The following is a 15448-nucleotide window of genomic DNA, read 5'->3' as shown; positions in this document are numbered from 1 at the left end:
CCACCTTACCCCGCATGCGCAGCAGCAATGGTTACACTCCGCACACCTTACCCCGCATGCACAGCAGCAATGGTTACACTCCACCACCTTACCCCACATGCGCAGCAGCAATGGTTACACTCCGCACACCTTACCCCGCATGCGCTGCAGCCATGGTTACACTCCGCACACCTTACCCCGCATGCGCAGCAGCAATGGTTACACTCCGCACACCTTACCCCGCATGCGCTGCAGCCATGGTTACACTCCGCACACCTTACCCCGCATGCGCAGCAGCAATGGTTACACTCCGCCACTTTACCCCGCATGCGCAGCAGCAATGGTTACACTCCGCACACCTTACCCCGCATTATGCTAAATGTGAAGTCTTGTATACATTTTTGCTTAGTATTCAAGTGACAGTGTTTCATATTCAGAGAACACACTACACTACCAAACACCACAGAAACACGCAATAGTGATTACATCCCTCCATATAGGGTTGGCGTCAGGAAGGGCATCCGGCCGTAAAACAGGACCAGTTCGCACCCGCGACGTCACAGATGTGAGACAAGTGGTAGAAGAAGAAGATTCAAGTGACAGCTTGAGCGGATTATCATATTTGGCTTATCTGTTTTATTTTGAAATAGGTGCCTGCACAAAAGAACTGTGCTATATAAACAAAATAAACAATCAGTGTACAAAACCATTCTTGACTGGATGGGTAAGGCCCCAGTAGCCAATAAATAAAACGTAAAAAAAGAGGTGTCTCTAGTTTTATGCGGCTGCTGATATCCTGATCAATGGGGCCTTTATTTGAAGTGAAATCCGATCGCAGAAACACGGCTTATCATTCCAAAAATCCCATATTAATTGGACGTCATTCGAGCCACGGTCACCTCGGTGAGAAGCCACTGACAATTCCAGTCGATTATCATACCCTCGGTACGGTACATAGGATCCCAAAGTTCAAAGTGTCAGATAGCATGACTAGGCCGATACCTGTGTATTTGATTGTATCTCAGTTGCCCTCAGGGCTCGGTAACACACTGACGAAGACCAACTATGTCAGGCAATATATAAAGATTTAATATCAATTCTTAAACAGAATAATACAAGAACATGCGAAGTTTAGGGTTCCAAAATTAACAACTGGTATACAATACAATCTTGAAATGGTGCAATGTTTGTTCCTTGTCTTGATGGTATTTGTTATTGTTGTTGACAGTCCAATATTGAATAATGTTGCCCCTTGTCCAGTCCTTCCTTATCTGTATCCTGATAACCTCTCTCTTCTAAAAGCAAAGCTATCTCCGTACAGGTCATAAACCCCCTTGAAGGAGTGGAAGTTGAAGGCTTCCATTATCTGTGACCTCGGCACTAAGTGAGATAGATCAGTCAGATCTAAGCCCCCAGGAATTAACCTGATGCTCATTTCCGGTGACCTCCATGGCTCAGACGGGAGAGCGCTGGCCTCCCATCGCTGGGTTCCGTGGTTCAAATCCCGTTTACTCCATGTGCTGGACAACAAAATGAAGAGGCGTATGGCTTTTAGTGCCGGGAGTGTCCGAGGACAAGTTCGGCTCGCCAGATGCAGGTCTTTCGATCTGACGCCCGTGTCGCGATGAGGATGAAATTATGATGAAGACGACACACATCCAGTCCCCATGCCAGCGAAATTAACCAATTATCGAACCCGGGACCCCTGTGACCAAAGGCCAGCACCGCTAACCATTTAGCCATGGAGCCGAACTTCTGGACAAAGCGGAGGCAGGACAGATTTTTCTCCGGGTACTCCGGTTTTCCCTGTCATCTTTCATTCCAGCAACACTCTCCAATATCGTTTCATTTCTCCCGTCAGTCATTAATCATTGCCCCAAAGGAGTGCGACAGACTTCGGCAGCCGGAACAATTCCTATCGTAGCCGCTAGATGGGGGCCTCATTATTTCCATTCCTGACCCAGTCGAATGACTGGAACAGGCTGTGGATTTTCACTCATTTCCGGCGTAGACTGAATGACTCCCAAGACCATGTGCCTCTCGACAAGAGCGAATCTGTTTACTAAATTTTCCGACTTCCTGACGAGAACTGAACCCACATCCTTCTGAGTGAACCGAGCACGCCTTTATTGAGTCCCTTACCCCCGTCTTCTACATTGTTGCAATGAAAGGATGCATTACCTACTTCGATTACGTACTTCAATATGAAGGACAATAGACTTACAAAAGATGTGTTTAATGCCATGCACAGCAAGCATACTCTGTAAAACAGTAACGGTTGGTCTATTCGTGTATCAAGTACCTGATGATCTTTCTGAAAAATTCCGGACAGATGGCTTGGAATACAGACGCAGTTCTTACGATCAACTGTCTGGAGCAACCAACAATACAGTATAAGTGTAACCTAGATCTTTGGCTCTGAAAAGAGGCCAAGTATTTAGAGTTTACTGGGCCTGCGCTCCCTTCGCTGTAGTAATGTATCTCTCAATATAGGTATATGTAGGCATTTTATTAAGCAGCAGTGAAACAAATCAGGAGGAATGTTATTGCGTAAATAGTAACTTAATTTGTAACTTCAGAACCATTTTGATATTTTAAACGTACAGGGATTTTTAATGTTTGTGGTTATGTAGCACATAACATATAATCGTAATATATATACACACAATATATATGCTTCATGAATGAATATGAGTTCAGTGAAGTCTATTTGTTGGGTCATTTTTGCATTGTTTGCTATTTTTTGAGGGACAGGGCATTTTTGGGGAAATCGTAGGTCAATTTGGTCAATTTTCTACTATTTTCAAGAAAGAAGGATATTTTTTGTGTTTATGCATTTTAATTCTGTAATTTACTAAGTTGCCGTGTTGAATATTTTGTTTGATTTCATACAAGCATAACATATTTTCCAGGAGACGGATATCCTCTTCCCCTATTCCCAAAAGTATGCATATAATGGACTCGCCCATACAGGGAAGTACATTTGCCTCTCGCGTAGGTAGAAGGCTGCAGCTAGCAATGAGTCATTTGAGTTCGTTGTATTTCTTCGAGCCGGAGGTGCAGTTCGATTAGACGCGAAGTAACGATATACCTCAAGTGAAGCAAAGTGTGTATCTTAACTTAAAAAAAAAACGTAAAAATTGGTATTTGGAATCTTCTATAAAAATAAGGAAACGCGTATTTGTTCGTTTTTGGAAAATCTTAAGAGGGGTTAAATGAGAGTCACCAAGGGTGTGAATTTTCTAAATGAGTATATCTAGGATGTATCTCAGAAACGTAACATGCTACAGACATGAAAACTGGTATTTGGAATCTCCTGTAAAAGTAAAGGAACACGCATAATTTGTTTACTGAAAATCCACTTAAGGGAAGTGTTAAACGGGGTGAATTTTTAAAATGAGTAATCTATAGTATATTTCAAAAACTTAACATATTTCAGACGTGAGAATTGGTATTTTTAATCTTTTAAAAATAAAGTATCACTTTCTTTTTGTTTTCGGAGAAAACACTTAGGAGGAGAGTAAAATGACTGAAAGTGGGGGTTGAATTATTTTTAATTATATTGCTGGTATCTCCAAAATTGAAGGTATTACAGACGTGAAAATTGGTAATTGGAATCTCCTTAAAAAAAAGAAACAAATGTTTTTGGTTTTTGGAAGAAACATTTAAAGGGGAGTTTAAATGTCAGAAATCGGAGTTGAATTAGTTTTATTACGATACTGGTATTCCAAAACTGAAGATATTACAGACGTGAAAATTGGTGTTTGGAATCTACTCTAAAAATGTTTTCGGAAAATAACTTAAGAGGGTTGTAAAAACGAGTGGAAAGTGAGTTGAGCTCTTTTTATGAGGATACTTATAATATCTCATAAACTGAAGATGTTACAGATATGAAAATATGTATTTGTAATCTTCTTTAAAAATAAAGAGACATGTAGTCTTTAGTTTTCGGAAAATCCACTTAAGGGGGTGGGGTGGATGAAGAGAACTGAAAAAATGTGTTGAATTATTTTTATGAGGATACTTATATATCAAATACTGAAGATGTTAAAGACGTGAAAATTGGTATTTGTATCTCATGTAGAAGTAAAGGAACACGCATATTATTTTTGTAAATACACTTAGGGGAAAGTGTTGAAGGGGATGAATTTTTAAAATGAATATGTATACAGTTTATAAAAAAATTACCACATATTACAGACTTGAATATTGGTATGTTTAATATCTTTTAAAATAAAGTAACACGTACTTTTTGTTTCGGAAAAGCACTTAAGGGCTGGGGGTTGGAAAAAGTGCTGTAAAAGGGGATGAATTCTTCTTATGGGGATACTTAGGGTATATCTCAAAAACTGAAGATGACCCAGATATGAAAATTTGTATTTGGAATCTCCTTTAAAAAAGAAACACGTATTCTTCTGTTTCGGGAAAACCCAATTAAGACGTGGAGAGGAGATAAATGAATTGGAAAATGAGTTGAATTCTTTGTTTGAGGATACTTATATCTCGAAAACGAAGGATGTTACGGACGAGAAAATTGGTATTTGAAATCTCCTTTAAACATAAAGACACACGTATTTTATCAGGACGCAAATAAGAAGTGGACTTAAATCAACACAGCCCTAAGGGGGTTTTGACTGGGGGGAAAGGAATGATGACAAAAATATGCATTTATATGAAACCTTTTGAATTATGAAGTTAAAATGTCATATGATATCCTAGGTGTTAAATAACGGAAGTTTTTAGACAAATTTAACCGATCAAGGAGTTAAATTGGGGTTAAGATCCAGAAACCAATATATTAATTTCTTCCTCCGAAGCGGTTCAAAGAACGAAGACAGAATTTCAAATCCTAGGTGTGAAATAGGAAATATTTTTAACGCTCCAACTTGAAAGTGTTAAATGAGGTTATCTCGATAAACGAAATTATTTACCCACCAACACTCTCTGACGTACAAAGTTGTAATTTTACGAGAAGGGTGTTCTTTTATGTCCTAGGTGTAAAATATCGTATACTTCGAAATATGTGTCCCCTAAACGGGTTAGATGGTGGTTGACCCTACAATATCCATTCTTCCGAAACCATTTCAGGCACTAACTTAGTTTTCTTAGGAAGGTTGGTCTTCTTTACCTATAACCTATCCAATATTTTTAATCTTATTTTTTACAATTTGCTTTACGTAGCCCATACACAGATAGGCCTTACGGCGACGATGAGTTAGGAACGACCGTAGCCTTAATTAAGGTACAGCCCCAGCATTTGCCTGGTATTCAAATGGGAAACCAGAGAAAAGCATCGTCAGGGATGTCAACAGTGTGGTTCGAACCCACTATGTGCCGAATGCAAGCTGATAACTAGATAGCCCAAACCGCATGCCCACTTGCTCGGTAAGGTAGACATGATCATAATATGAAGATAAAGTTGGAATTTAAAAGGAAATGTTTGAGTATTCATTTACAGGAAGAGAAATGGAAAAATTTATCAGGGGAAATGTGCGATAAACTTCTAAGTTCTTTGGAATCATTTAAGAAGAGACTGGGTAAATAGTTGACAGGGTACCTGCAACCTAGCCAACATCCTATATGCGGATCAATGTTGATTGATTGATTGATTGATTGATTGATTGATTGATTGATTGATTGATTGATTGATTGATTGATTGATTGATTGATTGATTGATTGATTGATTGATTGATTGATTGATTGATTGATTGATTGATTGATTGATTGATTGATTGATTGATTGATTGATTGATTGATTGATTGATTGATTGATTGATTGATTGATTGATTGTTCACTATAAGCCAGTGCGGCATTTGCTTTGTTTCATTTTAGTAAAGTTAAATACGTTCAGGTCTGCTTGCAGGATTAAATCCCGAACTAACTTTGTATATTTCAATTTATGGGTACAAGGGATAGTATAGGTTAGATAAAGGTGTGTGTTTTTGTGTTTATTGTATTTCATTTCCTGGTTGAGTTGATTTTCATAGAGATGTTGGGCAGCCTCTTCACAATATCAGATGGGCGTAGTGCCTTCAGCGTCGCGAGATTATACAGAGTAGATTAGGGACAGCATAAGATTAGGATGTTTTCCTTTGTATGCAGCATAAATTTCTCAGCTGCAAGGTTTTTTTTTTGCTAGTGGCTTTGCGTCGCACCGACATAGATAAGTCTTATGGCGACGATGATATAGGAAACGCCTAGGAGTTGGAAGGAAGCGGCCGTGGTCTTAATTCAGGTACAGCCGCAGCATTTTCTTGGTGTGAAAATGGGAAACCACGGAAAACCATTTTCAGGGCTGCCGATAAGTGGGATTCGAACCTTCTATCCCCCGGATGCAAGCGCACAGCCACGCGCCTCTAATCGCACTGTCAACTCACCCTTTACTACAAGGATTTGTACGGTGGAGTTATATTCACCGTTGAATACAGAGCAGGGTCTTCAACTTTGGTGGCAGGCAAGTCAGGAGTGTAACGGTTATCGAACCCAAGGTATTTTTCGTGAAAGGATAGAATTGCCGTGAGATATTGACTGGGCTGAAAAAATAAGAGAAAGGCAATGAAGCTGTAGTGTTTTACTGGGAGCCCTGTGTTTCATATGTGTATTAATAAGCCAGCCTGTGATTATGCACATGAATGTGTTGGCTGTGTGTTATTTCTGTTAGAGAGAATTTTGTGCCAGTGTACAGAAACAAGCAAGTCGGCTAGGCTCCGACCAGTTATTAGCTCCGAGGTAGAGATTCCCCAAGACAGCTGTAGCCTGTGAGCCCACTATGAGTAAAGGTATTTTACGAGATATCCCGTTACTTCCACGAACTGCTGACTACCTGCCCCAGTTATTTAAATGTTTGTTGCTCACCACCTGATGTCTCATGCTTTGTCGAGATACGGTAGCGCTGTGTCTTTTTGAGACATACATCATACGGAGCCTGTATATGTTGGAATCGAATCGCGGCGCCTCTCTCAAATTCAGCGCATATTTGTGCGTGTTTTATTTCGCAGGTGTGATTTTTGTATATGTACCTTTGTTGTCTATTATTATCCAGTGCATTTATTGTTTTTGTCTTGTGATGTTGTTCTTATTTGAGTAACGGGGTACATTAGCCCGTCGGCTAATTTTAGGGAAGCAAGGTTCTGCCCTCATTCTTTGCTCATGGGTACGGGCCCACATGATTAGAGTCTGTGTAATTTTGGGAGGATAATTTAGACGCAGTCCTGAACAATGGTTTTGTACAGTATATCTTTGTGTCCGAGTAATCAGAATTTATATATGTAAATCAGGTCAACTACTAGTGTATCGAGTATTATTTTCGCATCTAATGGACGGTTTTAGATAGAGCCTACGGGCAAAGGACTCAGGGACTTAACGAAGTAGTCAACCAATTGCATTACTGTAGCATACCGATTCCATGTAATTTAAGATTACATTTACGGGTCGTTGCCCGTGTTTCTTCTGTGCATATGAATGTTAAATGTCAAGTCATGTAAATGTATTGCGCCGTTCCACTATTCCAGAAGTGAAAATTCACTCGAACCGGAGTAAATGCGATTACCCACAGCGAAATTAAGCAGAAAGAATAACTCCATAGTATATCACAGAAGTTCATATTGACGCAATATCGAAATGTATATAATTATGATGGCAGTGAAAAAGACAAGAACAGGGGATTCGGATTGTTAAAATATCCAACACTGTCGAAAAATGACAAAATGACTGACAAGGTCAGTGAGCTGACCTGTCTCAGATAAGAAGCGAATTTAATCATATAAAAATGTCAAGAACTTGATAATCACATAGTAGCTACGATAATACGTTGATATAACGGAAGATATAGCATTATATAATCATAAAACGCGTTATTTCCATCCTAAATGCTTAACAAAACTTGAAAACCAGCCAGCCTAAGGACGCCAAGAAAATTGTATCAATCAAAGAAGCAATAAGCCGAAATAACGCAATGTCATCGCTAGAAATTTTATAAAACAAACCCATACAACATATAATTTGGGATTATTGCAGATATTTTGGTGGTCTGATAAGAAATAGAGATCAAGCAAAGAAGTTTGTAAAAGAAAATAATTGTTAAATTAGAAGGCTTTGCTATTATCCACATGCATCAGCTGAACTCATATATGTTCTCTATTTGTGTAATTGAACAAGACAAGATGATGGTTCTCTGAGAAGATGCGCGAAGAGCTACCTGGAATAACCTGAGCTGAACCGTGAGGGTCCATCACCGTAGATGGCGTCTGCATAGCCAGCCACACAGCACGACGATCACCCCCAGCAGCGGAGAATGAACAAGACATAAATAATTATAAAAGCGAAGGAAAATAGAAAGTTTCTTGAATAAAAATATGTAGTTTGGTAGATGTTATTTTGAGTAGATCATTTGTAGTCAAAGTGTTGAGACTGTGTCATTATAATTCTCAAAATAACCTATATTATGTTAGATTATAGCGAGTAATTCCTATATATATCGATGTAGTATGTATGTTTAGTCATCAGCCCGAAGGCTGGTTGGATCCTCAACAGTTCTGCCATGAGCTGTCATAGATGGCCTAGGCATCACTGAAGAGGCGTACTAGGGAAATGAGGAGTGAGGTAGTTTCCCGTTGCTTTCCTCACCGAGCCAGAAGTAGCTATTACATATCAGTCTGCCAAGCCCACAGAAATGCAAGCACCAACCGACCCTATGAGCAACAGTTTCACACCATTCATGGCAGGGACTGGCTGCGTAAGGAATGGCATTACTAGCATCGCTCATACCTCAGTCACTTTCATTTTGTCAAAGCCAAGGATAAGACAGAGACAGATCAATGAAAGTAACAAAATTGCTCTAGCCCATACCAGAAGACTTAGTGCAGTGTAAACACTAGGTCCCGCCAGCAAAGGCATATAAAGGGAATAGATAGTCATCTACAAAATTTAACCAAACCCCAGTTAGGTACATATACGATATCTTATGTAAATATGTTATGCCATAGCAGATATGAAGTTCTTATAAGAGGAATGTTTTATGATTTTGTATAGATTCCAAGTGATAGGTTGATATGAATATAGGTGATATATTTAAATAATACAGTACAAGTAGGTGATATCTTGCTGTTATAAGGTTGAATGTCACGAGATATGCGAATGTCAGCAGACAGAAGGAATGTTGTTATAATTTAAGAAGTTGAGAATACATGAGAATAAGAACTACTTGTGCGTCAAGAGAGGTTATTATGTGAAGAGTTCAGAATAGTAAGAAGAGATATGAGTTGAAATGAACAATGAAGGAGATATAGAATTGTTATATGAAAGAAATAAAAGAAGAATTAAATGGACGAATGAACTACGACGAAATAAAATAAGAAATGGAGTATTAGAAGTGAGAAATGAGATGACTGGCGCATACTAGGGTCATATGTGCAGATGATTGAATAACATTGTATGTTGTCAAGAATCCATATATTACGATAATTGTGACGTATTTTAACCTTCGTGTAATATTATGCTAGGAATTGGTCATCAAGAGATATCTCTGTAAGAAAGAGTATTAATTACACTTGGACGTGTCTTCTGAAAAGTTGCATTCTTCTAACTTGATGATGGTGTCCTTGAATTAACATGAAGGATCATTGCTACTGTATATAAGAATGTAGATGAACTGATATCGTACAATCTCTTCAAAAGTAAGGTTTCCCAAACATTTTAATTGACTCACGCGAGATCACATAGTTATATTTAGACTCATTCAAGGCACTGAATACCATGCTAGTTTTAATGATTACTTTGGTGTATATAGGAAAGTTATTTAAGGTATCATTTTTAATTGTATGATAATTTTAATTGATTTAAAGCACAGTCTTGCTGAAACTAACAGGAAACTTATCACTTTTCCGGAGGCTTATGTTGAGATGTATTAAATATATCATAAGATAATCCAACCTAAAAGTTAGTGAACATTATTTTAGCAAAATGTCCTATGAACAAGTGAGAATATTGCGATGGACAATGAATGTTAGCTACGAAGAATGTAATACCATGATGTAACCATAATATTTCCCCATGATGAACTTGCACATATTAACAATTTTATGTTATGATGGTTGTAAATATGAAGAAGTTTAGCACATTCCAATGATGATAAAAAGATGAAATGAAGAATGTGATCATTAACGAATAATTTCAACCCGCCAGATGTTAATTAATTAACTGATTTTTGAATTGCATTACCATTATTTCATTTTCTCCTACAAGATTTTTATTTTTCTTAATAAATAATAGTAGTTAAAATTTATTGATATCTTATCTATAGCTTTCTACAGTAATATAAGGTGCCTTATAGTTAAGGCGATGAATTTTTGGGTGATAATATGATCTATGGAAACGTCGGATGGCAACGTCCATCAAGTCTACAGGAAGATAAAATATTACTTGGCCTATCGGTTCTCTTCCTGATCCCAAGTAAAACAACTATAATTCAAGAACCCTGAGAGACTGGTCGGGATTTCCTTCACGTGACCCATCCTGGACGCGGGAAGGGCGTAGTAGGCCTTCGTATTATTTTCTCTGACCAATTTTACTGTCGATTTTTCCTTTATTCGATTTTTGTTATTTGAATAGTATAATTTCAATTCATGTTTTTAGATTAATAAATTCATCTTACCCAAATACCTGCGTTCTCATTCACTAGTTTTATATGTACGTACTTCCTGTCCATGTACTTTTAGTATAAATTAGTCAGTAGAGATTTTATTGCCCACATGCGGACGTTCCACGTGCTTTTACCCTGAGCTAGGCCGAATTTGAGAAGGGCAAGTTTAGCCAAGTTGACCTCCTCTCACTAAATCGATCCGGTATTTCTTATTTCGTGATGCGATCGACCCGTCTCATGTTCAATATTCTTTTGTAACACCATGTTTCAAAAGCTTCTATTCTCTTTCTTCCTGAGCTAGTTACCGTCCATGTCTCGCTTTCATATAACGCTAAGCTCCGGACAAAAAATTTCAAAAATATCCTTCTAATTCTTATATCAAAATTCGAAGTAAGCAAATTTATTTTCTTAAGAAGGGCCTTCCTTGCTCGTGCTAGTCTGCATTTTATGTCCTCCTTACTTCTGCCATCGTTACTTATTTTACTACGGCATTCCTTATTAAAGTATAATATATTTGACATGCTTCTGACATCAACAGGTAGAGAATTCCAGCTGCGGCTTGAGGAGACAAGATATTACTTGCCGTAGCCAGCTGATCGGTGATTGGGAACACCGTACTTAGTACAGAGCTGGTAGAAAGTGACAGGTAATGGAACCGAGAAGCAAGATATTCTGGTTATTAAGGGCAATAAGCAACGTAACATTGTGACAGAGTGAAGAATCCGCACCTCAATTAAACGTATCTAAGCGAGTTCGGTGAGCGCTGAGGACATGTGATAGAAATTAGAAAACTGGTACATCAAGAAGAAATTTAACACATGCATAATGTGTTAGCTGAAGTTTTGCAGTAGCCTAAGTGTTGCGCTTAGATTGTTTCAAGCGATTTCACAGTGCTGTAATAAAAATAATGGGCATTATTTGACAATGTGCTATTAATTTCCTTAAATTTGATGGCAATGAAAACAAAATATTGGTTTTTATTTCGATTATGGTTTTCGCTACCATGACATGTGTTATTTCTCCAAATAATGGGAAATTACTCTTTATTTTTCGTACATTAATTTATCCTAGTCCATTATTTTGCATCATCTGACCTAAAATAATTTCACTCTTTTCTGTAGTAGTAGGCCAGTTGAGAAACTCACTGTAAGAATCACTATGTTCTGCCGGAATGTACTGCATTACCTTCCTCATGTCTTGTAATTGCTTTTATCAATCGACACTCGTCCTTCAGAATATGCAAACTGTGTAGGAAGACGTACGATATTTGAATTAGTGGTTCCAAGTCTGAAATTTTGTACCACCATATTGAGGATCAAACCGCATTCAGCGGGTATACGAAGACATGTCAGAAATACACTGACATGTGTACTTTCATCTGGAAATGACTGCGCCACACTTAAGTGGATTCCTAAACATTACTCCATTTTTCAAAACATGCGACATGTGCAGTTCCGAAAAAAACCGATTCAATTAAGGTTCAGCTCCAGCATAGACACATACACAATAGTTCACTGAGTTCTTCCAAAAATGATAAGGAATAAAACATCTATTGAAGAGAATGGACTGGAATAACTGAAACAAATAGAACACACGTGTTGTAGGTTGTCTGTAGTCAATAGCCGCATTAATGCAGGATATGAAGTATTTATTCCTAAGTGTATTATCTGAAATCCATCCACCATTACAGCATTTAAGGAAGCTCTTGTAAGCTGTTTGTCCCTAAATATATTTATGACTGGGAAGAGTACATCCCCTAGTCGCCATCTCGCAGCGAATTGCCAATCCCCCTGTGGAGGCTATTTGATTGGTCTACCTGTTTTATTGGTGCTCTCTAGTAACTCAGATAAAACTTACTTCCTGTCCATGAGACGTAAAAAGCAACGGATTCCATTAATTTGGGACAGTAAGTCCAGTCTGGCTGTTTGGGGATAGGCTCGTTTACGGACCAAAGGAACGTTTGCTGTCGATATCAGCTCTTTATTCCAGGAATGATGATTCTTGTGAACGTTACCGCACCACCATGTACTCGTATGACCCAACAGTAGAAACAAAGACACGTAGGACTTTATTACTGTAATTGTTATAGTTAATAATTTCGTGTGGCTATTTCTAGCCGGGTGCAGCCCTTGTAAGGCAGACCCTCCGATGAGGGTGGGTGGCATCTGCCACGTGTAGGTAACTGCGTGTTATTGTGGTGGAGGACAGTGTTATGAGTGGTGTGTGTGTTTCAGGGATGTTGGGACAGCACAAACATCCAGTCCCCGAGCCAAAGGAATTAACCTTTTAAGGTTAAAATCTCCGACCCGGTCGGAAATCGAATTCGTGCTGGCCTTTGTTCACAGGGGTCCCGAGTTCGATTCCAGGCAGGGTCGGGAATTTTAACCATCATTGGTTAATTTCGCTGGCACGGGGACTGGGTGTATGGGTCGTCTTCATCAGCATTTCATCCTCATCACGACGCACAGATCGCCTACGGGCGTCAACTCAAAAGACCTGCAGCTGGCGAGCCGAACATGTCCTCGGACACTTCCGGCATTAGAAGTCATACGCCATTTAATTTCATTTACCAGTTCGGAATGTAACACAGGGTAACTTAACGGTAGCGACACGGAGTGGTCGCTGGCTTCTGGCACGCTGCAGAACTCCAGTGGGACAAAATAATAATAATAATAATAATAATAATAATAATAATAATAATAATAATAATAATAATAATAATAATACTCCTGCTTTTTTAAATTTCTAAAGCATTTGAAGAGATCATAATTAAATTGCATTATTTATTCCTAATCCGATTGCATTTATTAGTATGTTTAGTATAATTAGTGTGTTTACAACAGTAAAAAGTAGCTATTGATAATTATTGTACACACTGTCGGAAAATGAAATCTCAACACCAAGAAGGAGTTGTGCTAGATAAACGAAATTCGGGAGGCGGGTTTGCATATGTAGGAGATGACGCCTATAAAAATTTGCGCGATAGTCGACGAAGAGTGGTTCTAGTAGCGCCACTGTGACCTTGCAAAGCAAGCTTGCTTTAAGCACGCGGTGTACACTTCGTGAGTGTAGTCATCGTCTGGTGTTGACGTTGTGATTAGGTGTGAATCAAACATGCATTTAAGGAGACGAAGAAGGCAGTATCAGCAGCTTACAGAGTTTGAACAACGCTCTGTGATAGGGCCACGAGAATGTGGATGTCCTTTCCGCGATATTGCAGAAAGACTTGGCAGGGATGTATCTACAGTGCATCGGTGTTGGCAACAATTGCAACGCGATAACACTGTGTCAAGAAGACCGGGGTCCGGTCCACTACGGAGGGGTAAGACTGCCGTATTCGCCGCATGGCTGTGGTGGATCGCACTTCATCTGCAGCAGCCATTAGAGCAGGGCCTCTCAAACGCCAGAAGTCTCACGCGTGCAAACCGAGGCGCAGAAGCTCCGTGCATTGCGCATTGGCCTGACTCGGCTCAACTCGGCTTGACTCGGATGGTGTAGTGCGCTGAGAGCGACGAAGCGTTCGGTGATAGACGGCTTGTTTATCAGTGAAATAGATTAACGCAAGACAACAACATAATAATGGAGCAACCTGTTTCGAAGAAAGCAAAGACTTCCGAAAGTCCATGTCAATCGAACTGGAAACTTTCGTATTTTTTCTCGGTCGTGACGATGAAGCCAAATGCTTAATCTGTGGGACAATAATTACGTGATCATCAAAACATCTATTTTTCAATACAAAGGCTTTGCTCGAATTCCACAAACATTTGTCGAAGGAAGAATTTCCGAAGTTGCATCGAGATGCAGCTAAGATTATTTCTATATGCTTGCCCTACCACTTGCCAAACACCCCATATTTTATTGTAGCAGAGTTCATGACATTATTATTATTATTATTATTATTATTATTATTATTATTATTATTATTATTATTATTATTATTATTATTATTATTATATTTTCTCCTCGGTGAGCCACTAAACCGTTAGGGGTACATGTAATAGTAAATGCAATAGTGTATGGGTTTTAGTGCCGGGAGTGTCCGAGGGCATGTTCGGCTCGCCAGATGCAGGTCTTTCGATTTGACTCCCATAGGCGACCTGCGCGTCGTGATGAGGATTAAATGGTATTGAAGGCGACACACCCAGCCCCCGTGTCAGCGAAATCAACCAATTATGGTTAAAATTCCCAACCCTGCCGGGAATGGAACCCGGGACCTCTGTGACCAAAGGCCAGGACGCTAACCATTTAACCATGGAGCCGGACCCTTTAATAGTAATGAAGAGCTCATAACGCAACGAGCAGTAACTTTCCAGTGTGTTCATTACTGCTGGGATAATGATACTAACTTTGACATTTTTATCAACATTCGAACTGTACTGCTTTCTGTACCTATCATTACAGTTGCTGTATTTTTATTATGTTTTTAGTAGTTTAACTCTTCCAGACCCGAATAAATTCTCACGGATAGAAAACAATATGTTTAACGATAATTTTGTCCTCCTGAAGAACCACAAAATTAGCACACACTTTAATATAATACTTATTTCTTTAGTGACATTTACGGCATTTCCACGTTTACGGATAACTTGGTTTAGAAGGCGTCACTGTCTATTCTTAATTACAAAAAGCTACATTTTCTTCAAAATGGAAATTATATCAAATACGGAAATCAGTTCTAGAACATTACATTTTTCTTTACTCATAAAATCGAAAACATTGAATATACGCTATCTGTGGCATGGTCGGCCATGTTTCCAAATGGTTGTTCATTTTTTTTTTACATTTATCAACTTCGATATCGGAAACTGTGTCACCAAAGGCAAAAGTA

The sequence above is a fragment of the Anabrus simplex genome, chromosome 2, assembly GCF_040414725.1.
Source record: "Anabrus simplex isolate iqAnaSimp1 chromosome 2, ASM4041472v1, whole genome shotgun sequence".
NCBI classification, from domain to species: domain Eukaryota; kingdom Metazoa; phylum Arthropoda; class Insecta; order Orthoptera; family Tettigoniidae; genus Anabrus; species Anabrus simplex.
Note: the sequence above shows the minus strand (reverse complement) of the source record.